The 25,669-nt window shown below is 45.5% G+C and overlaps 2 protein-coding genes across 4 annotated transcripts in view; one reads left to right on the forward strand and one right to left on the reverse strand.

The window, feature by feature from the left end:
- The window catches only part of CXCR6 (C-X-C motif chemokine receptor 6), a 56,863-nt gene extending 40,962 nt beyond the window's left edge, over nt 1-15,901 (reverse strand). The window contains exon 1 of the mRNA XM_085607343.1: nt 15,750-15,901. The gene's annotated coding sequence lies outside the window, so the exon portion shown is untranslated. The remainder of the gene's footprint in view (nt 1-15,749) is intronic.
- Nucleotides 1-25,669, forward strand: part of FYCO1 (FYVE and coiled-coil domain autophagy adaptor 1) — a 785,579-nt gene that overhangs the window by 650,192 nt on the left and 109,718 nt on the right. The window lies entirely within an intron of this gene.

A 25,669-nucleotide genomic window follows, 5' to 3' on the forward strand; every position in this document is an offset into this window, starting at 1 on the left:
ATTGACCTTGAGATATACATATATTAAACATATTTAATTTTCAGAAATACACACATTCACTGGATGATGTCATCAGTGATGTCATCAGTGATGTCATTTGAGATGTCATCAGTGATGTCATGAGTGATGTCAGTGACCATGTCATGAGTGATGTAATATGTGACATCATCAGTAGTGCATTGCGGGCGCGCGAGTTATAGTTAGCTGAACTAACTATAACGGGGGAATGTCATTGGTTTTTTGCGAGTGAAATGTCCAGCTAACTATAACATGTCTGAAACCTTTGGTTTTTTCATTGAATATATATATATATATATATATATATATATATATATCCAAGCATAAGCTTCTGATTTAGTAGGCTAGGCTACACAAGAGAGCTACTTTCAGGTAGCTGGAGAGCTACCAGTAGCTCACGAGCTGCTAGTTAGAGTAGCTTGATATACATCTACTATGGTATCAGGTAAAAGTATTTTATAGGCCCTTGTGACCAAGCAAAACGTTTGTGTTTGAGGGCTGCATGAGAAGCTTTGATATCAGTCGCTATCCCTATTACACAAGATTTTGAGTATCAGCTTCATCACTTTATGCTTCTCCTCTGCCCTAACCTGTAATGGGAATTATTCGGAGTGTATAAGACATTAATAGTTGTCTGCTTCTCTACTTGGCTAACAGTTGTCTGCTTTCCTAACCACTGGTTAATAAGGTAGTAAGATCCACGATTCCATAGAAGAGTAATCCTACATTGCCTCAGTCTGTGAAATCCAGAATATATTAGTTGTATAGCTCAATAGTGAGTCGTATGCTCCAGAACCAGTGAGTTAAAAGAACAAATGAAGGACGGAATGCTGAGCAATGCAAACATTTACCCCCAGTCACAGATCTGGATTTGATCCATCGTTTTTTGCTCACCAGGCCATCCCAGTTTAGACCCAGCTATATGCAATTCAGTCTTGACCCTGCTTCTCATGGGATCAGTACAGCCCGAACGGCCATTCCCGGGTCTCCCTGGACGAGAAACAAGTGTCCTGGGACCAGTTTCGGGGCATCACCCCTCATGTGTCAGGCTAGCTTGAATGCAGTGACACAGTGAGCACTGGACCCACGTCTGGGCATACTCTTCCCACTTAGGGCAATATAAGCAAAAAGAACAGATGATGAGCGGAATGCTGAACAAATCATACATTCACCCCCAGTCACAGATCTGGGTTTAATCCTTTGTTTTGTTTGCTCACCACGCCACCCCAATTTGGACCCAGCCATTTGCAAATCAGTCTTGACCTTGCTACTCATGGGAACAGTCCAGTCCGAACTGCCATTCCAGGGTCTTCCAGAACCAGAAACAAGCATCCTGGAACTGGTTTCGGGGGATCACCCCTCATCAGCCAGGCTAGCTTGAATCCAGTGGCGCAGTGAGCACGTGACCCACGTCTTGGCATACCCTCCCCGCTTAGAGCAACAAAAGTAAAGTACACAAGTAAGTAAAGTAAGACAAGTAAATGAAAGTAAAACCAAATGTCTCTTAAAGCACAATATATATCCAAATTGTCGAATGTTATAAAATTAATTTTAAATTCATTAATACATTTTATACACTAATAAGTTAGAGAGGTATGTCATTTACTATCAATGCCATTACTATAATTGCAATAGTACATGAAATGTATCTCGCAATAAAAATCCATTAGGTTAAATTTTACAGTTCTTGAGATATGTTGGCCATCATTGTCTTATTGCTGGCCCATGTAAAATATTTTCACTACTCAGCAGTTTTGTCAGGTTTTGAAAAAAGGGATCTGTTGCTGCAATCCTTGGATGTACAACCCTTAGAGTGTTGGTGCATGTTGATGGGACAAGCTAACCCAGCAATATTCAGCTCAACTTCATTCAAAAGAAAGAATAAATACACTTGCCTCTTTGTTGGTTGTTAGTCGCTTATTCTATTAGGAAGGTCTTGAGCACAAAAAAATCACAGGCTTAGAGAGCTGCATAACCGCTCACCTCAAATTTCTGTTATTCTAGCAGAACTTTTAAGCATAGGATGAGGTCAATCCCATCCATGCCTAGCTAAAAATAAAAAGACAAAGCATTTTACTATTTAAGGCACAGTATTACGGCTTTGGATTAATAAAATACCATCCAATCCAATGTGGAATTTATACAAGCAGCTTCAGTCATGTCAACTCCTGTGTAGTTGTAATTAGGTCAGAGTTTCCATAGAAAGAGCATTTTGTTTTTTGCTAATGACTTTGGCACCAATTGACGAATCTTCACGAAACATTCCAAAAAAAGTTCATCTACCTCAGCTTCGTCCTGCAAAGTTTTGGGGTGATGTGTCCAGCGGATGTTTAAAAAAAAGGGGTCCAAAATGTGCTTTCCCCATGCAAATTCCCATAGGCATTTTAAGAAGTGATGCAAAAATAACAGCTGAACACAATTACACCAGAATTGTCAGAAAGCTTGTTTTTTACTCAGAAAGTGTGCTTTTGTGATGTTGTATAAATCTGTTCAGCCCTTTTTGAGTAGGTTAGCTTCAAAATATAGTGGTATCTGGATAATTGATCATGTGGGTGTAATACCTACTCCAGTGGGACCACGAATTCACTAAAAAGACTGATCTTATTAGCCAAGAGGGCTTTTTTCCTCATCGGTACCACTGAGCTGGTACCCATCCCTCGGTACCCAGTAATTTTATTGGCTGGCCACAGCATCAGCAGAAATGTTGCATCCGCCATTTAAGTGTTCAGGACTCGGTTTCCAAGTCCTGAGTTTTCAAAATAATAAAAAGGTATAAGGTGGCAAGGTAGGCACACCCTGATCCCCTGGACTTTGTGGGGTTGGGGACCACAAAAGAAAAAAATATTGTGCCGCTGATCGCAAGGACCCTCAAAGCCTCCCATGATGGGACCCAGCGCCACTCTCTTCTGTAGTTCTGCGGGACTACCGTGGGGTATCACAGGACCATGCAAGCATTAAAAAGTGAAACTACTTCTGTACCGCGGTACCTTGGAGGGCCACTTGTGTGACATTATCGCAGTACCACTAAAAGAAAAAGGAAATTAAAATGTTGGATGGGTGTTCACGGGGATTGCACTTTAGTGGGGAGTTGCCTACCAACAGGTCAAAGGCCACTCAAAGAGGGTTAGTGTAGGGCAGGGCCACAGACAAAGGCTGTGCGTACTTGGAAACCAGGCCCTGTATCCAACCCCGTCCTACGCCTGATCAAAAGCTGTGCTCAATGATGGAATTGGGTGAAAATGTTTAAAATACCCTCTGGAGTTACCCTACCCCACCCAACCTGCAGTCTACAGCCAAGGCTGTGCGCGCCATTAGGTTGGCAGCAGGCGCCTTTGAGCGCCTAACTCCATGCTGGCACGCACAGCTGACTACATGATATGTATGTAAATGGATGTATAGGTATTTATATAGCGCCGATGACCACTACGGGTATCTCAGCGCTGTACTCATACCGCTGAAGGAACCCTTCCTGGCTTTCCGTGTGAAGTGTCCACTCCTGGGCACCCCCATGGTGAGGCCAGGCATCCCAGCGCTGTTGGGGCCGTTGTGGAGATTAAGCAAGCTATTGCCCAGAGTTGCAGCGTGGGACCCAAGATTAGAATAGGCACTGAGGCGAGAATATCCGGTCCGTGGAATTTATAGCCCGAGACCCTGCCGCGACGGGAATCGAACCAGTGCTCTGCATCGAGGTCTGCCGCTCTAACCATTGAGCCACACTTCTCCACTAATATAACAATACAAAGGGTGTCATTTTAAGTATGGCAGGTCTACTATCTTTGTCAAAGGTTCAGTACACCAAAATGTGAAATGAGAGGATACTCTGCATTCAAAGTTTGTTTTATGTATTTGGCGTGGGGGCTTGCGATCCCCCCGAGCCACTTAGGGGCCTTGAGGATGATCATTTTTAGTTTCTTTGGGCGGGGGCATGCAGCCCACCCCTCCCCGAGCGCCACAAGGGCCACAGGGAACCCAAATCCCTGTGGCTGAATCTTTTTGAGGGTAGGGGATATTGGGTCCCCTCCCTGAGCTATCCAATGGTGCCTGGGACCCTATCCACAGAAGCCCAATGGGAGCAGTGTCCCGGGGACCCCATCCACTGGGGCCCAATAGCAGCAGTGCCCAGGGGCCGCCATCCCATGAGACACTACATTTCCCTGCCTGCAAGAGTGCAGGCAGGAAGAACTTCAACTCTTCTGCTTGGGTTCTTGCAGGCAGAGAACACAGGCAGGCAGAGAAAAGCTACTCCACTGGGTGGGAGCAAACCATTGTAGCCAGCTCCCACCGTACCTGTAGGTGCCTAAGGTAACTATAACTCGCACCCGGCCATGCACAGGTTTGTCATCAATTCTGTCTTTTGATATGTTTCAGTGATGTTATCCATGATTTTATAGAACATTTCATGTATTTATATAGCGCCGATGACCACTACGGGTATCTCAGCGCTGTACTCATAGCGCTGAAGGAACCCTTCCTGGCTTTCCGTGTGAAGTGTCCACTCCTGGGTACCCCCATGTTGAGGCCAGGCATCCCAGCGCTGTTGGGGCTGTTGTGGAGATTAAGCAAGCTATTGCCCAGAGTTGCAGCGTGGGACCCAAGATTAGAATAGGCACTGAGGCGAGAATATCCGGTCCGTGGAATTTATAGCCCGAGACCCTGCCGCGACGGGAATCGAACCCTGGTCCCGGACCAGTGCTCTGCATCGAGGTCTGCCGCTCTAACCATTGAGCCACACTTCTCCACTAATATAACAATACAAAGGGTGTCATTTTAAGTATGGCAGGTCTACTATCTTTGTCAAAGGTTCAGTACACCAAAATGTGAAATGAGAGGCTACTCTGCATTCAAAGTTTGTTTTATGTATTTGGCGTGGGGGCTTGCGATCCCCCCCGAGCCACTTAGGGGCCTTGAGGATGATCATTTTTAGTTTCTTTGGGCGGGGGCATGCAGCCCACCCCTCCCCGAGCGCCACAAGGGCCACAGGGAACCCAAATCCCTGTGGCTGAATCTTTTTGAGGGTAGGGGATATTGGGGCCCCTCCCTGAGCTATCCAATGGTGCCTGGGACCCTATCCACAGGAGCCCAATGGGAGCAGTGTCCCGGGGACCCCATCCACTGGGGCCCAATAGCAGCAGTGCCCAGGGGCCGCCATCCCATGAGACACTACATTTCCCTGCCTGCAAGAGTGCAGGCAGGAAGAACTTCAACTCTTCTGCTTGTGTTCTTGCAGGCAGAGAACACAGGCAGGCAGAGAAAAGCTGCTCCACTGGGTGGGAGCAAACCATTATAGCCAGCTCCCACCGTACCTGTAGGTGCCCTAAGGTAACTATAACTCGCACCCGGCCATGCACAGGTTTGTCATCAATTCTGTCTTTTGATATGTTTCAGTGATGTTATCCATGATTTTATAGAACATGTCATGAGTGACAATATGTGGAGTGATTAGCTGTGCATGGCGAGGGTACAAGTTAAAGTTACTTGAGATAACTATCACTGGTGAATTTCAGTGGTCTTTTGAGTTTAAAACTTTACATTGTCACTGAAGTTTTCATGTGACTATAACGTCAATTTAACCTTTGGCCTTTCAGTGAATTTATATATATAGATAAAACATTTTAATACATACGTGTGCTTACCTCCAGTGAAAATGTACCAAAATTTACATGTGATGCAGTGACTTCAGAATGTAGTGTCTGTGATGTAATGACTCCTGATGTAATTCTTGGTATGTAATAGGGATACATCAAGGGGCTCTTTGAAAATTTACAGAGAAAGTCCTTAGCAGAAAATTGGAAGTGCGATGGGTAGCAAATGAAAGAAGGGACCCAGTTCAAGTAGGATCAGTGAGACAATCAAGGGATATTTATGGATTGACTTGGGTTTGACAGAACGGTCACCGAAGAAACACTGAAGACAGATGGACAAGCGGGATCAATTTGTACACATTATTTCGTAAATAACCTAGCCTGTCTACACTATTCTGTCACACTTGTATGCATCCCACTGCACAGGGTAGCATTTGAGAAAACAGCAACCATAGAAAGCATGATCAAACACCTTGGGGGGGAACATTGTAAAACTAAAGCATCCAATTTTCCAGATTGTGAAGAGAGTATTGGAAGAAATAGGCCAGGGCAAGCTTCACATATTAATTATCAGAGCAGAAGGCCCTACGAGTAAGCCAAGACATGTATTGCAGAATAAAATACCTGCATAGTTACTTGAAAAGATAGTTGTAGGGTGGCAAAGATATCTAGATCTGCGGGCAATCCAGAGAATGCAGATCACAAAATGATGTCTAAACTATTCCATTACTGTGTGATGTGCCAGTGTAAACCTTACAGGTTTCTTGGGGTTGAGAAAATAATTGAAGAAAAGCTAATTCTAATTTGAAAAATTGTGTTCGCCATCACATGGAAAGAAACTTTAGGATGTCCCTGGGGCCAGGTGTGTAAATCCACTGGTGTTCTGATGTAGTAAAGAATCAGCACAAGCCAAGGCCTCTAGTGATATAGGCCATGATGGCATCTGGTGTGATGCTGATATTTACCTGACCAGCAAATGAAAATCAAAAATTCGGATTTTAGTGATAATCCAGATTTAACATAGAAGAAAATCTACTAATATATTTAAAGAGGACTGCATGTATATTGTCATCCATTTGAAATGGTCTAAAGTGTTCCACTAACCTTCACCCGACCCCATTTTCTAGGGTTATTGTTTTGTTTTTACTGTGATATAACATTTGTCTGTGCATAAAAAAATTGGGCTGAAATTCTAAATACAAGTATCAATGTCAAACGGTCATAAATATACCCTCCCAACGATTTGTGAATTGTCTCTACTCATAAAGCAGACATTTCATTTTATATGGAAAATGATTGAGCTGGTTTTGTAGATGACTGTTTCCCAAGCCTTCTAAAAGAGCTGGTTGAGGACTTCATTAATGTGTAGGTCTGCTCAGAAGTGATAGTTGCCAACCCTATGCATGCTAAGCTGACACTTTACGAAAAAGACTACTGTCAGGCTGAAGGGGAACAGAGGCCAGAAAATGTGTTTGATATCGGAGTGGTAGAACTTATTCAAAAGCCTTCTGAGGAGGAGGAGCCTAGCGCTTGACCAAGATGGCCGCGTGAGCCTTGAGCTCCCGCGACCCTCGCGCCCTCCTGCAATTATCCTGTCCAAAATCCTGATTTTCATGCACGGAATCCTGCAGATGAGTCACAACTGGGGCGATTGACGTTGTCCGGGCTAAGATCGCCCACCGGGAACCGAAGTTGTGCATGGCGGAAGATTGCGGCCTACCTCCGAAGGATGCCAGGGGCTTGCGTTGGCAGGATGCCCAGCCACTAATTGAACAACAGCGGCCTCGGGAGGTGTGAACTGGCGGACGGGTGCCGCTGCACTTTCACTTTCGCTTTCTCGCCCTTTGCTTGCTCTGGGTTGGGAGTGCTTCATGCCGGTCCCCTGCTGTCTGGAAGACCTCCGCTCGGCCCTGGCTGGCTGCTGACGTCCTAGTTGACCCTGTTTCCTCTGGCTGAGTGAGGGACGTCTTTTTGCGACTGACCGCCCTGCTGTTCGAGATGTCGACCAAATCGGAGGCAGACAAGTCGAAGTCTAAGACTACCAGGCGGGGAGGCTATACCCAATCCAACAATATGGATCGCTATGCCCAGCAGAAGGGGTCGCCTGGTGGATCGGGACAGTCGCTGGAAGCACAGAAGGCCGATTCATCCCCAGCCTCGGAGTTATCATTGCAGGATATCAAGGGGGCGATAGATGGGATGCAATCTTCGATTGGGCGACAATTCGAGACCCTGGCGCACAAGGTGGACATGATTTTGGTTGATGTCAACTTGATTCGCGCGGACCTGGGCAAAACCAATGAGCGGATCAAGTCCTTGGACCTCAAGACTACTGGTCTCGCGGACGATGTCTCGGAACTCCAGGCTGAGGCTCGTAAGCTACGAACCGCGAATGACCTCTGCGCCCGCCGGCTCGAAGACTTTGAAGGTCGGGCCCGGCGCAACAATGTGCGCCTTATTGGGGTCCTGGAAACTTCGGAGGAGCTCTCCGTGGATTTACTCGTCGAGGACTTGGTGGTGAATCATCTTGCGCCTAAGGGCCTTGGCAAGTTTTTTGCGGTGGAGCGGGCTCACCGAGTGCCTGGCGGACGGCCTAAGGTGGGAGCCCCCCCGCGGCCGATTGTCGCCCGGATCTTTAATTTTTGGGATCGAGACGCTATCCTGCAAGCATCGAGGGTGACAGGCCCGGTGCCTTTTCAGAATGCCTCTGTGAGCTTTTATCCTGACTTCACCCAGATGGTGCAGAAACAGAGGCAGAGTTTCCTGGGGGTGAAGCGGCGGCTTAGGGAGATGGACCTGAAGTATGCCATGCTTTTCCCCGCCAGGCTACGTGTGGTGTATGAGGATCGGACTTTCTTCTTCGAATCACCGGACATGGCGGGGGACTGGTTGGATGCGCTCCCTCGGCGACAGCCCGGCCGGGACCGCGTGGATGGAGCGGAAGGCGACCGGGAAGGACAGAAGTGATACCTCCGGTGTCGGTCTGTTTTGACTCAGCCCCGGACAGTGACTCGTACCCTACTGCAGTAATGGGAGGGCGGCGGGGGGGAAGATAGGAGCTCTTTCCTCCCTTGGGGTACTTTTTGTAGATTTGTTTTTGATAGGGCGACAGGCACACTGCAAGTTGGGGGGGCTTTGTAAGTTGACGCAGGGGTGCAGGGAGGGGGGGGGGATTCGGGATGTTGGGGTTGTTGTTGGGGGTTGTTTTTTTCTTGCAAGGCGTAGCAATGGTTGTCAGTATTGTCCGATCGTGGTTCTCCGGGGGGGGTGGAGGTCTCTTTGTGTTTGGGGATGGGGGATAGGGGCTTAAACATAATTAGCTGGAATGTCAATGGCTTAGGGGATCGTATTAAACGGGGGATAGTCCTGCAATTCTTGAAACGGACCTCGCCAGATGTGGTCCTCCTGCAGGAGACCCACCTTATAGGGAATACATGTTATGCACTTAACAGAAAGGGTTATAAATTCATTGCTCACTCGGGGTTTTCCTCGGGCTCCAGGGGTGCGGGCATACTTGTTAGAGCTTCCCTACCATTTGAGGTTGACTCCACCATCGCTGATGACAGGGGGCGCTTTGTGGCTGTGGCGGGGAGGTGGGAGGGCAGAACGTTGGTATTGGTTTCTGTTTATGTCCCTCCTGCCCTGCAGGCCTCCACGTTTGCTGATCTGGGCAAGGCCTTGTTGGAACTCCCCGAAGGGATGCTAGTGGTGGGAGGAGACTTCAATGCGGTTGGGTCTGGAATGCTCGATAGGTACCCGCCCAGGGACACCGGGGGTGCTCAGAAGTGGCTTCCCGACTTTATAGATACTTTTGGTCTGGTAGACTGTTGGAGGCTACGGCACCCCACTCAGAGACAATATACCTTTCATTCCGGGGCCCACGGGAGTCTCTCTCGGATCGATTACTTGCTCACTCTGGCTGCGCACGCCTCATTGGTATCTGAGGCTAGGCACATGGCACGGGGCATATCTGATCATTCGCCGGTGTGGGCCCGTCTGGATATTGGCCGGGTGGTGGGGGGCAGGGTGGCTCCCATTAACCCCTGGTGCTTTCGTGACCCCAAGCTGCGCAGTGCGTTGCTGAAGACAGTTGATCACTATTTTCAAGATAATCAGGGTTCAGTTGAATCTGCGGTGTCCTTGTGGGAAGCTTTTAAGACTGTATTGAGAGGGGAGGCCCTTTCCTTGGTAGTGGCCGCCAAGCGGCAGAGAGACGCCGAGGTGACACAAGTAGAGGACGAGATAGCGGCTTTAGAAGTGGCCTTGGAAGAGGATGTTGCAACTGCCACACTGCATAATTTGAGCTTGAAGCAATTGGAATATAGGGATCTGGTGACGAACGCTGCCAAGACCCTCAATAGGGAGCAGCAGGGTCGATTGTACGATGTTGGTGATAAGGCCGGGAAATTGCTGGCGTGGTTGGATAAAAAAGAGCGTGTTAATCGAGTGGTGCCGGAGTTGTCGATGGATGGGGGAGAGGTTGTCACTGACCCCGACGGTATAGTTCAGTGTTTCTCGGACTATTTTCGTACGGTATACACCTCGGTCTCGGATAGGCTGACTGAGGACTCGTGTGACCTTCTGCGTGATATCGCTCTGCCCTGCCTTTCTGCCATTGATAGGGATGACCTCGATGGCGATATAACTGTAGACGAAGTGGCGTGTGCTATCCGTGCGTTGCGCTCCGGTAAGGCCTCGGGCCCAAATGGTTTGCCGATTGAGCTGTATAAGCTTCGCCCGGATAAGTTGGCTCCTCACCTGCGCGCCATGTTCGTGGAGGCGCGGGTGAATGGGTTTCTTCCGCTTGATCAACGGCTGGCGACGATTGTGGTCATACATAAAGACGGTAAGCCCCGGGACAAGTGTGGCTCCTATCGGCCGATATCACTTCTCAACGCCGAGCCGAAAATCCTTGCTAAGATCCTTTCTAACCGCCTGGTCCGGGAGCTTGGCGACTTGATCCACCCGGATCAGTCGGGCTTTATCCCGCACCGTAACACTGCACTGAATCTTAGACGTCTCCATGGAGTGATTGCTAGGACGGGCACGATGCGAGAGCCGGCTATTGTGGCGTCCCTCGATGCCACGATGGCCTTCGATACGGTGGAGTGGGCATACCTGTGGGCTGTGCTAGCCAAGTTCGGCTTTGGGCCTGGATTTGTAGGCTGGGTGAGGTTGCTCTATGAGAGGCCTCTTGCTAGCGTCGTGGTGAACGGGCGGGCGTCGACACCGTTCGAGCTCGGGAGAGGCACCCGGCAGGGTTGTCCCCTGTCGCCGTTGTTGTTCGCCCTTGCTCTTGAGCCGCTGGCGGCGTGGATACGATGGCACCCCGATATACGTGGGATTCGTTGGTCGCCTGACCACGAAGACCGTATTTCACTTTACGCCGACGATATTCTGTTATACCTCGCCTCGCCTAAGAAATCTCTTATAGTGGTTTGTGACGTCTTGACTTCTTTCGGTAGGAACTCTGGTCTTGTCATCAATTGGGGGAAGTCATACTTGTATGTCCTGTGTGGGGATGTCTCGCCTGTCCCGCGCAACTGCTCGATCCAGATAGCCCAGCAGGGTTTTTTGTATTTGGGGATCTATATTTCCACCGACCCCATTTTACGATACGAGAAGAACTTGCTCCCTCCCTTGGCACGTCTGCGACGGGACGTGGCGGGCTGGCGGCGGTTGCCGCTTTCCCTCCTTGACCGTGCCGCCCTGTTTAAAATGATGTCTCTTCCCCGTGTCCTCTATGCCCTGCAGAATACCCTTGACTTGGTCCCGGCCAGTTATTTCCGTGAGGTCGAAAGCCACCAGCGCGCGCTATTGTGGGAAGGGCGTCCGCGCATAGCGATTGCTAAGTTGACGCTTCCATGGTATGACGGTGGTATCGCGCTTCCAGACATTCGACGTTATTATTGGGCCACTCAGTTGAGCGCGATTAACCATGGTGTATATGGTCCGGCGCTGAGCCCCGGCTTCGCCATGGACCGATGGTTACTACGTGGGGGTAATTACCACAGAGCGTTGTACTCGAAGTCGTTGGACTTAACTCTTACGGGGCCCACCAGGGTGGCCGTGCATGTATGGAAGGTGGCGACGGATTCACTGGGCTGGAAGGGTAAGCTTACCCTTGCCACCCCTCTGTTTGACTCCGATATTCTGGGAAAGCTTTGGCATACAAAAGGGTTTGAGAAATGGGACCTGATTGGCATATCCAGGGTTGGAGACCTTTTGGTTAAGGGTAGGATAAAGTCATTCGAGGAGCTGCAGAAGGAATACGAGCTAGGGAGCACGGAGTTCTTCCGATACGCTCAAGTGTGCCACGCCTTGCGGTCAGTCCTTGTAGAAGGGGAGAAGGTGCCTGAGTCCTCTCCGTTAGAGGACCGGATCCTGGATGGCCATATGCCAGAGAGTACGATCTCGCTCATTTATAAGAAACTAATTAATGTTCGGGCGGATCTTATTCTAGGGTTGCGCGATCAATGGACCAGGGATGGCCTCGAACTCGATGATGAGGATTGGCAGTATGCAGTTTCTTCTCCCAAAGAGGTCGCGATCCCCGCGCGCCTGCGGCTGGTGCAGCTTAAAATACTCCATAGGGTCTACGTGACGGGGCCCAGGCTGGTCCATATGGGTTTCTCTGAGGAGGGCTTATGTAAGAGAGGCTGTGGTATGGTGGGCACCTTCCTACATATTATTTGGGAATGCGGTGCGATTATGGAGTTTTGGAAGCGAATCCACGATGTGATGGGGGAGGTGACGGGCATCGTCATGCAGCCTGAGGCGCGGTGTTGTCTCCTGAATGTTTGGGGTCCTACTGACCACGACGCGGCACAGACTCAATGGGTGACCCTAGGGAACATGGTAGCCAAGCGCGACATCGCTCGTTTGTGGGGCTCTACTAGGCCTCCTACATTGACAGCGTGGATGGAAAACATGGATTGGAGCATGTTTAGGGAGAAGACAGTGTATTGTGCTCGAGGGCGCCCTCGGAAATGGCACTCTGTATGGGGGCGATGGAACCAGTACAGAGGGGGCATATGCCTGCCCCCAGACCCGGACCCGCCTGAGGAGCAGCTCTCCCCTTAGCTTTCTTTCCGGCTTTGTACTTCTTGCTGGTATGTGTTTGTCTTCTTGAGTCTCTGACTTCCCCTCCTTTCCCTTGCTATCGACCTGTGTCTGTTGGACGAACTGGGGCTCGCTCCCCCTGATGGGAACCCTTTTTATGCTTTCAGTACTTATCGCCTTGCTTGTGTTTAGGTTTGGGTTTGTGTTTATTTAAAACTGAACCTTTGACTCTCCTGTCAGTGAAATGTGGACGCTCGCATGTGTTGTGTTTCTAAAGCTGCCGTACCTCCGGGTTGTCGGCTAAATAGCTGTGTCACTGATTTAAAAGAATAAAGGTTTTTGGGAAAAAAAAAAAGCCTTCTGAGATGGGCACCACAGTGCCAACCGAAAGACGTCGAAAGCGTAGCCTTGTCTCACTGATTAGTAGGGCTAAATTTAAAAATACAACTCAAAAAGAAAGCAAAACAGTCATAATAGTATAGAAAGTAAATTTCAAACCATTTTAAAAACAATGTAAAATGTTGGGATGCCCCCCACGAGTTCTACCGCAGAAAAATAAAATTAAAAAAAATTGATTATACCTCCTGATTGCTTCCACTGTATGGGCACTATTGATTCGGTCAGTCATTTTGACAGACTAGGCTGGTGTAATAACTTGTAGATTTGTGAGCCACACTACCTTTTATGGATATAGCACAGGATATAAAATGTGGCTTCCATAAAGGTTACTAGTTATAGATGTCATGACCACATTTCACCAGTTGCTGGTATTGGCTGACAATCAACAGATGAGTAGAATATACGGCACTGTTGCATTTATTTAAACGTAGTACAGATACGCCGTAAATAACAGTGGTATTAGGCTGAGCGTGGTATTTGTCCCACATTACACCTATAGGTAAATAAATGGGACATAGCTTGCACAGGAGGTGCTTGCACCTATTTTGCACAATATTATTGGTTGTGCACTTTTTAACAAGTGCTACAACATAACCCTACAATTGGTAACACAGGAGTGAGCACACTTTACGCTAAATTGTCAACCTCTTCATTTTAAGTTATTTTCATTCAACCATGCATAGTATGTTAACCAGTGCTTAATTTGAGCCGGTGGTTGAAGGTGGAGCCCACGAGCACTCAATTTTTGGAACCAGCAATTATTTCTCCTCATCAGACTTTGACCGAGAGCAAGAGAGAGTCAAACACAACGGATGAAAGAAGAAGAAAGAGAATGACAAAGGGAAAAAGTAGGACACTGAAAGAGATAACGTGGCAAGCAGTGCTTTGTGGTGGATTAAAGACGCTGGCGGTGGGATCCAGAATACACAGTCCTGGGTTTCAGCTCCCCGACCTTCCATAACGCCAGCTGTGGGGTTCTGAGAAGAACTTTGTGTCCAACACTTACTCTTTTAAAAATTAGGCACTGATGTTAACTAATGATTTCCGGACACAGAACTCATGCATACTCTCCCCTCTAAAAACACTCTTGAAGGTTTCTCATTTTCAGATCCTCAGGTCTGCGCACACTGTGTTGTGAAACATTTCACAATCGCCTTCTTTATTCCTTCCATGAAGTCTGCATTGCATACTGCATCGAGCTAACTTTCCAAGCGAGACCCTAGGAAGGCCCAGAAGATATGGCTAGGCAGGTATTCTCTCTCTGGGGTACGACTCAAAATAATGTACCCTGTTGAAAGAAATGCCGATCAATGAGCCACAGGTATACAGTGGCGTAGCTAGGCCTTAGGCTGCCCGTGGCGGCCCCTGCGTTTGCCGCCCGCGGCGGCATGATCGAAGAGCAGGGGGTGGCTATTCACGCGACCGCGTCGGCCACAATTAAGACCTGGGGGGGCGGGGTGGCCTTCTTGCAGCCACGACGGACGCAGGTAACAGCGGGGGGAGTGGGGGCTTCGCCAACCCCCAAAACTTGTGCCGCCTAGGACCGTCCGCCCCCCGCAACGCCACTGCAGGGATACAAGATAAAAAAAAAACTTTAAATATGGACGGTTATATAGTGCACTGACACAATGAATTGCTTAAGCTGGCTACTAATGAACCATAGTTGGGTTGAAATTGACGGAAATTTGTAAAGGGCATTAAAGGCGCTGTGGGAAATGTAACGGCTATGGAAGAGCGCACAGTATTATTGATTATTGGTTGTTATGTTTTTTTCGCCTTCATTATATTCATGAAGGTAGTGAAACGTACTACAGTCGTTCGTTTTTACTTTTACTGTGCTACGATTCAAAATAAATAGTTGCTACATCCTGGAATGTAATCACACATTTTTCTTCCATACCTAAAGCAGCACACCACACCTGGCCGGTACCGGAACCTAATTTACCAATAGCGTAGGCGATGACCAATATGGGTCTGTTGCCTGTCACCCAACAATGCCTGTTCTGGTGGGGATCACCTGCACTCACAGTCACTATAAACAATATATACTACCTGGTAAAATATCCTTCACGAGAAGAATACATGTTCATTGTCTGATTGGTCACTTTTTTCTATTCTACAAATCATGCTTCTTCTTTTTTACATCTGTTTTGTGACCAATTAACACGTCATGCTTTAGAATGGGGACACACCTGTCGGATATGCTGATCCAACAGAACCAAAATATTTGGACATAATTATTTTGAACTCAGACTTCCAAAGAAAGGCTCACTCAGGGACACAAACTCAGATTTACATTGCGTCCTGGTCTGTATAGCAATGTTCTTTTTTCACTGAGTAGAAGAGGGCATTATCACGTTCTAACACTGTTCAAGCCTGCATCACTATATTTACAAATCTACGTGCTACGCATGTTCTCGTGGCAGTTTTGGCAATTAAAATAACTTTGAACAAGTGCAACTTCCTGTCGGATGTCTTCTTGGTAGGAAAGCTTAGAGACTAAACCTCCATCGCCCGCATCCCTGCAGCCATAGGCACCTGTGGAAAGCAAAGGTGTCTCTAAAAGCGCTTCTGAGCATCCACTGACAGATAAATGTGGAATCAATAAAGCCAACTCATCGACAGTCACCTCTCCAACATTGCAGATTTGATAACTTATTTTAAAAGAAATACACTTAGAATGCATACCTCCAAGTAAAGCTTAATTCAGTGGAATCTCAACTCTACATTGATGCTGGACGCCGGCTGCCTCTCCATCAAGAAGGGGAACCTGACTGAGGCAGGAACTGTCTTCGCTTGTGGTGTGAGATGAGTGCCTGCTTTGGTGGCTTGCACTCCGTCTTAGGGCGGAAGACTAAAAAAAAGTAAGAGGGGAACTAATGAGCTTAGGCACGGTGCAACAACAGGAAGTGACATTACAAACATTTCATGCCCCTGACAAAAATGAGACTTTTTTTTTTTTTTTTGCCAGTCAACTATGACATGCAGATGATGATTGTAGGAAAGTGCACCTTTTTGCATGGTTACCCCCCACTTTTTACCTGACTCTGAATGCAACTTTGACTGAATGCTAATCAGGTTCCCAGTGCCTGCTTTCGTTCCCAAAACTATGCCTTTTTTTCCACAATCGGAACACCTCTGGCCCACCTATAAGCCCATTGTAAAAGGAACCAGTGGTACCAAGGGCATTGTGACCAGCGAGGGTCTCAAAGGGCTGCAGCATGTATTGTGCCACCCTAAGAGACCCCACACCAAACACATGCACACTGCCACTGGAGCCTGTGTGTTTTGGTGGATATAAAAGTGAAGAGTGGACCTGGCACACTTCCTTGTGTGCAATGCCTGCCAGCACTGCCAGAGGCTTAGGTAAGTCACCCCTACCTCAGGCTTCATAGCCCTAAGGCAGAGTGCATTATACCTCTGGTGAGGGCAAAACTGGATGAGCAGATATGCCGCTATAATGAATAAAGGACTGATTACAACTTTGGCTGTGCAGAGCGGCATGCCACTGCGCCGCTCCCATACCGCCAAAGCCGACTGCCACCACCACCGCCAGATGAGGAGTTTTTTCCTGGTCTGGCGGGTGGACCTTTGGCGATGCCTTTGAAACAGGCTCCGCAATGGGAACTTCAAAGCAAGTTCCTACACTGCATGGACTGTTTAGTCCATGCCTTGCAGGAACTGGGCCTACATACACACAGGGGGGCACACCATGTGCCTACCAGCATGCACCCAGTGACAGTGGAACCATTTGTTTCCCCACCGCCAGCCTTTTCCTGGCAGGCTCAAAGACATAAAAAGGCTGGCGGTGGGGAAACTCAGAATATGCTTGGCGGTGACAAAGGGCCACGCCAAACCTATGCTTCCCCAGAGCTCCGCATCACCACCACCAGGAAATGGGGTTCCCTGGTAGTTTTAGCGCCCCCAAAACGGTCCGACCACTGTGCTTGTAAAACAGCAGTCAGACCACTGGTGCAGCAGTCCCCCACTGCCTCCACATCTCTCCTCCGAACTCGTAGTCAGACTCTTAAGTCTATTCTTAGGCATTATAAGTACATAGTGAAGCCATACCGAGTACATGGGCTGGAAGCTTGTCAATACAAGTTCGACAGCACTATGATGGCTTCAACATATCCCAAGATGTTTGATTCCAAACTTCTCAGATTAATAAGCCTACACCGATGCCAGTTTTGGATTCATTAATAAATGCACTCAGAGGGCACCTCAGAGATGCCCCCTGAAAACCTACCCAACTGCTAGTGTGTAGCTGACTGGCCTGCTCCAGCCTCCCACTTCCAGATATGTTTCTGTTACCCTGAGTTGGGAGCCTTGTACTCTTGTGTGTCAGAAACAAAGCCTGCGCTGGGTGGAGATGCTTCACACGTACCCCCAAGCAGGAACAGCATTCAAGGGCGGGGAGCCTCAAAGGCTTTCTTCCCTTTATTATGCTAGCCAGGGCCTCTCCAGCTAGTGGAGATGCCCACCCCCTTGACCAAGCCCCACTTTTTGCGGCAAGGTCGGCGGAAAATAAGTAATCAGGAGAGGTGTGTCCCCTCTCAGCCAGAACCACCCCTAAGGTGTCCTGAGCTGAAGTGACCCCATCCATTGAAAATCCTCCATATTGGTTGGGAGGATGTTAGCCAATAGGATTAGGGGTATGTCCCCTCCCCAGAGGGAGGGGACATAAAAACGGTGTAGTCACCCTAGAGGCCAGTGGCCCATTGACTACTACCTGCCAGTACCTATAACGTCCCTAAATTGAATATTCAGGGGCACCCCTGAATATTGATCATCAGATTCCTGGCGACCTTAACCCCTTCGCCTGCTAGGCCTTTTCCCCACCTGTGCTAAGCCTTTCTTTGGCTATTTGGGGGAGTTCGCGCTTAGGCCCCTATAACTTTTTGGACATATGAGCGAAAGGTTACCCCTAAGTGCTTTTAGGTCCAAGAGGAGGGGAAGACGACAAATGAAGAAAGGGGACCTCTTATCTGACCTGTCTTATTCATATGGAATTAATCTCTTGTATACTACACAAACCCCCAAGAGTGCAAAGTTACTCAAAAAACATTTTCATTTCTTTATATAAGATATTTATTATTTACTTTTTTTTAAAAAAATGGAGACAAAGATATACATGACAGAATATTCATGATTATCAGGTAGACATCTGATTCATATGTTAAGCATACACTTTGTTTCCTCATAAGTTAAATTAAGTGCTTATAAACATGAGTCAAAAATTGTATAGAGACAAACTTTTGTTTAGAGACCCCAAAAAAAGGAGAAAATCAGAAAAACCGTCACATCCACATTCTCACCTCTCATTCACTCCTACATACTAACAGACATTCTCCATAGGTCAATTTTCATTAAAAACCAACAAACCATCTCTAGAAAGAGATCCTACTACAATTCTACTACAAGCAAAACTAATGTCTATCCATAAGTTTTTGACAGTTCTTATTATGTCCTAGAATTCTGAAGTCATGACGTTTTAAATCAGATTCTTCTGAGGATCTCCCAGAGTGTTGTTGGTGTTTCTGGTCGACGTACGTTTCGGAGACTGACTATGAGTACCACGTCTCCTTCTTCAGGACCAATGTATTCTTCCAGATATCACTTAATATCTGAACGGTGAAAGATAGGGGTTCTCTCTGTGTGAAAATGCAGAGAATTTTTTTTTTTTTATATAAGAGTCAAACTTGCAACTGGGGGTAAGTTAAATTTCAAAAAAGTCTTATATCTAAGTAAGTGCTCTAGCTTAGTTAGAGCCAAAGCAGCTAAAGATTATTTTTAGGAGCATCACTATATCGTTTCAAGCAGTATTGCAGACCAAAAAAAAAAAGAAAGGGATAGTGCCCAAGTTGTGAGTGACCCAATAGTGCTTCAAAATACAAAAAGACGTGCCATAGGAAAAGTTAGAAACTCCATGAGCTTGCTATGTGTCACTAGACTAGGTAGAAAAAAGAGGGGAAAGTATGAGAAAAGAGGTATAGACGTAATATTCGCCTACGTGTATTGATCGACTTTGCCTCTGTTATCCCGACACCTGTTCCGGGCTCCCACTGATGTGATGGGTACGGAGGTATTCTAAAAGGTCTATAAGATGCAGAAAGGGTAGAGTTATACCTTACGGTTCTAAGCTGATATTAATCATTGTACTATAAGGGAACACAGATTTAAGATTGTCTCACCCTTTATGAGTATATTACGTCTATCTTAGCACGTGGGGCCATTGCTCATTCTTACATGCTGTATGTTCGAAAATACAACGCAAACGATTGATTCCACTGTGTCTGATGGTTTGTTTCAATTTCATCTAAGAATAAAAGGTGAAGGTATATATGTCTCAGGGATACAATCCCACAAAAATCCGACAACAAAGTTTAGAGTGGGGTACTTAGCGATGCTTACCCAAATTGTTACGATGCATGAGACCTTAAACAGATATGCTGCGTGTCAGTCCTGTTTGCTTGCACAGTTTAGCTCGTTGTATTCAGTAATTCAATCTAAAAAATGGAGAGAAACCACGAGATCGCTATTGCAGTCTTATCGGTTAAATGGATACACAGTCAGCGATGTTATTACTACCGGAAAGCCTATGTAGAGAGTGACCTGGTGATATCTTTGATGTGATGAATGCTCAAGCTGGGGTTACGATGGCTTCGAACAGCTTGGCGTCAGCTGCCGGTTTTTAAAAATGACCTTTCTACTGAGCATATAAATAGTGCTTAGTATGTGGGTTCTGATACTAGGCATTGCACACGCCATATGCTGGGCTAGGATACACATTAATATATAACAGCTGTGTCTAAATCATGTAGTCAAATCATGTAATCAAAAAAGGGTAGTAACAACTTACACCTGCAATCACATGTATGTACACGCGTACAACGTAACTCTTAATGAATATACTGTGCTAGTGCTACTATACTCGCGAGGTCAAAGTTGGCAGTATGCATTGTCTATTAAGTTGTGTATTTATTATGCAGTTTCTATTTCTTACAGAAACTCATGTTTCCAATTCGTGGTCGGTTATATCCAAGGTGGTAAGTTGTTGCGCAGAGAGACAGTTTAGAACAAGCGATCACACGTAAATATGCACGTGCAAGATAGTTTAGTAGGATCCCTGCGGTCGCGGAGTAAAAACTAGACAAAGTCATTAAAATGAGACTCCTCGATATTGTGATATTTACTTTCTATTTGTCTCAATTGGTTAAGTTGTAGGACCTGGCCCTGTCCTTACCTCCTAGCTAGCGTCGCTTGTCGTATTCTTCATCGCCGAATTTAGGAAACAGGAGTATGATTGAAGCCGTGTATTTATTTGATAGGCACTGCGATCACGTGTTACAACGTGAGAGTCAGGTGGCATACGCGTTCGTATAATAAGAACAGCCCGAGTATCACGATCAGCGCCATCTTTGGATGGTGTTTAAAGTAATCAAAAAACGTGGTACTTGCCAGATACATGATGATTGAACTGGACAGATACCAAACTAGATAGGTCCAAGATAGTTGCATACAAATATATGTTATTACGGCTTGATGTAGAAAGTATCTTCGGCCGAACACGTACTCGTATAAGACATATGTTTATTAGTGCCAGTCCTAAATTGAAGGGACTGCAAAAGCGAATTCGGTATCTGGATATTAGGCAGTCATACTATGCGCTAACATTGTGATAATACTGCCTCTACATAACGTACACAGACAAACCGATAAGTCAGTCTCCGGGAGCTAATGTGGGCGCCATCTTGGAATGGTCTCAAATGATCTGGATTAGAAAGCAGATCCTCACAGTGCGACATGCCATTGCTACAATTACTGTACTGCTGGTGCTATAACTAGAGAAAATATATAGCAGAGCCATCATGAGATGATCTGGGATGAGTGTTTGACAATGAACACCACGACTATTTCTCGTTGTCTGTGTTCTATAAGACAGTGTTATGGAGTGTGATGGTGTTGAGCTAGGCGAAGTCTAACCACCAGAGACAGAATTAATTAAGGGCCAAGTAAGATTGAAAATACGAATTGGCAGACATATTACAGAAATCTGGGGGTTATGGACAGTATATCAATTATTCTGTAACTAGCCATATTATTTCCTCGTTCAAACCTTTGCGTACAGTGTCCAGATGAAAGGTCCAGAATGTTTCACGCTGTTTTCTGTTTTTTGCTGGGTCCTTGCCTGGTACTGTCTTGACCTTTTCTATAATGATCCATGTTATTTCTGTTTCCTTATGGTTGCAATCAAGGTAATGTTTGACCAAGGGAGCTTGTAACTTTTTTGTTCTTATTGCTGATTTGTGTTCCGAGAGTCTCAGCCGAAACTCTCTAGATGTTTCCCCTATGTAACCCAGCCCGCATGGGCATAATATCAGATAAATGACATTTGAGCTCCTACAGTTGGTCATTTGTTGTAGTTTACCTGATTTTCCGCCATATGTCCAGGTTTGTGAAACTATGGCGTGTTCACATGCGTGGCAATTGCCACATCTGTGGTTACCTATTGGTAATGGTTTGCCATCCAAGGTGGTTTGTCTCATCTTGTTGTGTGGTTGGAACCTACTATGCACCAATTTATCTTTAAGGTTAGCATTCCTCCTGAAGGCTACTATAGGTTTGTGTATGATGTTGGTGTTCAGAATTTTCCAATTTTTGTCCAAAATCTGTTTGATTTTGTAATTGATATTTGAATGGTCTACCACGCATACAAGTTTATCTATTTTCTCTTTGGGTTCATTGCTGATTAGGGCATCTCTGTTGTAGTATTTAGCCCGTTTGAGTGACTGACGTATCAGTCTTCTCGGGTAGCCTCTGAGCAGGAGACGTTCTTGGAGAGATTTAGCATGTTCCATGAACTCTGTGATGTTGGTACAGTTTCTCCTAATTCTAAGAAACTCCCCAAAGGGGATAGAGTCTTTTTGGCATGGTGGATGGTAGCTCGTATGCTCTAGGATGGTATTTTTGGCTGTTGGTTTCCTGTATAGGCTGACTTCTAGATGCCCTTGGTTGCCTGTAATCCATATATCTAAGAATTCAACTTTGTCTGCGGAGTATTTGCCAGTAAATTTCAAATTGTGATCATTTAGATTTAGCCAAGATATGAAGTCCAGAAGATCAGATTCTGGGCCTGTCCAAATAAAAAAGATATCGTCTATAAAACGATGCCACTGTGTGATATTCTCAAAAAAAGGTGCAATCTCATTGAAGATATGTTTAAGCTCAAATTCCCCCATAAAGATATTCGCTACACTTGGGGCACAGGAAGCCCCCATACTTGTACCTTTGATTTGTTGGTAAAGGTCTTGTCTGAACTCAAAATAGTTGTGTTGTAACACAATTTTGAGACATTCCAAAATAAACTCATCGGGTCTGTCCCCAGGTATCCTGGCCAAGAGGGCTGCCACCGCCTCTATAGCCAGGTCCTGGGGAATATTGGTGTATAAAGACTCAATGTCCAGGGTAACAAGTAGTTGTGTGTTACAGTTGAATGGTTTATGTTCCAATGTAGCGATCATATGTCTTGTATCTTTGATATATGAAGTATACTGGATGGTTAGAGGGCAAAGAAAGGTATCTACATATTTTGACAGTGGTTCCGTACATGAGTTTATAGAGGAGATGATGGGTCTTAATGGTGGGTCCAGGATGTCTTTATGAGTTTTCGGGACTCCATAGATTGCTGGTGTCACAGTGTTAGTTCTGTTGAGATAGGCTAATTCTTTCTGGCAAATATATCCATCTGCAAAGGCTTTAGTCGTAACGGTGTTTATCAAGGTCTTAAGTTGATCTAAGGACCTCATGTTGGATTGTTGGTAGTGTTCTGGTTTTCTTAGCATGTTGTTAATTTTATCAACATACTTGGTTGTATCCATTACTACAATACCTCCTGCTTTATCACACGGTTTTATTGTGATATTAGAGTTATTCTGCAGGTTCTTTAGGGCCTCCTTTTCGTTAGCAGTCAAATTAGAATTTGGTTTAGGGATAAATTTAGTTATCCTCTGAAGTTCTTTGATGACAGATTTCTCAAAAATATTTACTTCAGGTCCCACCATATCTAAGGTCGGTGTAAAAGTAGATGGAAGTTTACAGCCAGAATAATTAAGTTCTGGCTCCATCGTGGTGGTAGATGCAAAAAACTTCGCTAGTCTTATCTTACGAAAAAAAGAGAACATATCATGGTTAAGTCTGAACCGATTGAGCTGCGTACTTGGGACAAACGAAAGTCCCCTACTAAGAAGTTTGATTTCATCTTGGGACAGGATATGTTCCGATAGGTTAAAGATAGGTATTTGTTCGTTGTTTTTAGATGGTAATTTTATGCTCTCCAGTACTGTTGATTTCTCGTACGCATGTACGGCTGTGGATGTGGAGGCTCCATCGGTTGATAAAAGTTCCGATCTGGCCTCGAATATCTCATCCTGGCTCTCCCTCTGCCCCTGGATAAAAAAGGAGAATTGGACTGTGACCTAGGGTACTGGTTGGGGAAATGTCCTCGTTGATTCCTATCGTCGTAATTATATCCATCTCCCATCCCTTGTGTTTCAGGATCTGAGTCAGATGAATTAGTATCCGAGAAAGTTACTCTTTTGCCTCGTCTTGCTGGTGGTGGGTTGTATTGATCTTGTTCTGATGGTCCTTCCTGATAATAGTTACTGACTAAGTAGGGGTATATTTTTTCTTGCGAAAACCACCTAATATCTTTTTTGAGATTGTCTGTTTTTTTCTTTATTAGATATTCTTCAAACTCCTGTATTTCCTGATTTATGTTCAACAGTTTAGCCTTAGCATCATCTAACGCTGTACTTGTCTTTAGTTTGTTTTCTAAGTCAGTAATTTCCTGGTTGAGGACTAGGATCATTTCTCGTACCGTTTCTACAATGAGTAGCATCCAATCTCTGGAGCATCGATTGGCGATATGAGACCAACACTCCAGAAATTTGCGTACCTCAACAAAAAGTGCTGGTACATTTCTCACTCTAAGACCAGATGGTATAGTTCCTGCCTTGAGATATTCTAGCATGAAGAAAGCGTGGGACTCCATCCTTTTAGCTTTCTTTCTCAGATTCAGTAGTTTGGTCCATTCACCATTGCTATTGTCAAAAGTACTTATATTTGTACTATTGCTACCTGATATTTGTCCAATCATGGTGGCAAAATCATCATCAGAGAAACCGAACGTTTTTAGGCCCTCCATTTTACTACAATTGCTGTGAATGAAAAGATTGGGGAAAATAGTGAAAAAAAGAAGAGAATATACTAAAAAGAGAAATAGTAATTGGCTAGACAAAGTTAGGAAAGAGTAGTGATGCTCAGCTGCATTTAAAGGGATTGTAAAGAGCAAGACAACCTGCGGTGAAAACCGCTAAAGGGACATATGAGCGAAAGGTTACCCCTAAGTGCTTTTAGGTCCAAGAGGAGGGGAAGACGACAAATGAAGAAAGGGGACCTCTTATCTGACCTGTCTTATTCATATGGAATTAATCTCTTGTATACTACACAAACCCCCAAGAGTGCAAAGTTACTCAAAAAACATTTTCATTTCTTTATATAAGATATTTATTATTTACTTTTTTTTAAAAAAATGGAGACAAAGATATACATGACAGAATATTCATGATTATCAGGTAGACATCTGATTCATATGTTAAGCATACACTTTGTTTCCTCATAAGTTAAATTAAGTGCTTATAAACATGAGTCAAAAATTGTATAGAGACAAACTTTTGTTTAGAGACCCCAAAAAAAGGAGAAAATCAGAAAAACCGTCACATCCACATTCTCACCTCTCATTCACTCCTACATACTAACAGACATTCTCCATAGGTCAATTTTCATTAAAAACCAACAAACCATCTCTAGAAAGAGATCCTACTACAATTCTACTACAAGCAAAACTAATGTCTATCCATAAGTTTTTGACAGTTCTTATTATGTCCTAGAATTCTGAAGTCATGACGTTTTAAATCAGATTCTTCTGAGGATCTCCCAGAGTGTGGTTGGTGTTTCTGGTCGACGTACGTTTCGGAGACTGACTATGAGTACCACGTCTCCTTCTTCAGGACCAATGTATTCTTCCAGATATCACTTAATATCTGAACGGTGAAAGATAGGGGTTCTCTCTGTGTGAAAATGCAGAGAATTTTTTTTTTTTTATATAAGAGTCAAACTTGCAACTGGGGGTAAGTTAAATTTCCAAAAAGTCTTATATCTAAGTAAGTGCTCTAGCTTAGTTAGAGCCAAAGCAGCTAAAGATTATTTTTAGGAGCATCACTATATCGTTTCAAGCAGTATTGCAGACCAAAAAAAAAAAGAAAGGGATAGTGCCCAAGTTGTGAGTGACCCAATAGTGCTTCAAAATACAAAAAGACGTGCCATAGGAAAAGTTAGAAACTCCATGAGCTTGCTATGTGTCACTAGACTAGGTAGAAAAAAGAGGGGAAAGTATGAGAAAAGAGGTATAGACGTAATATTCGCCTACGTGTATTGATCGACTTTGCCTCTGTTATCCCGACACCTGTTCCGGGCTCCCACTGATGTGATGGGTACGGAGGTATTCTAAAAGGTCTATAAGATGCAGAAAGGGTAGAGTTATACCT

Source organism: Triturus cristatus, chromosome 5_2, assembly GCF_964204655.1.
Source record: "Triturus cristatus chromosome 5_2, aTriCri1.1, whole genome shotgun sequence".
NCBI classification, from domain to species: Eukaryota; Metazoa; Chordata; class Amphibia; order Caudata; family Salamandridae; genus Triturus; species Triturus cristatus.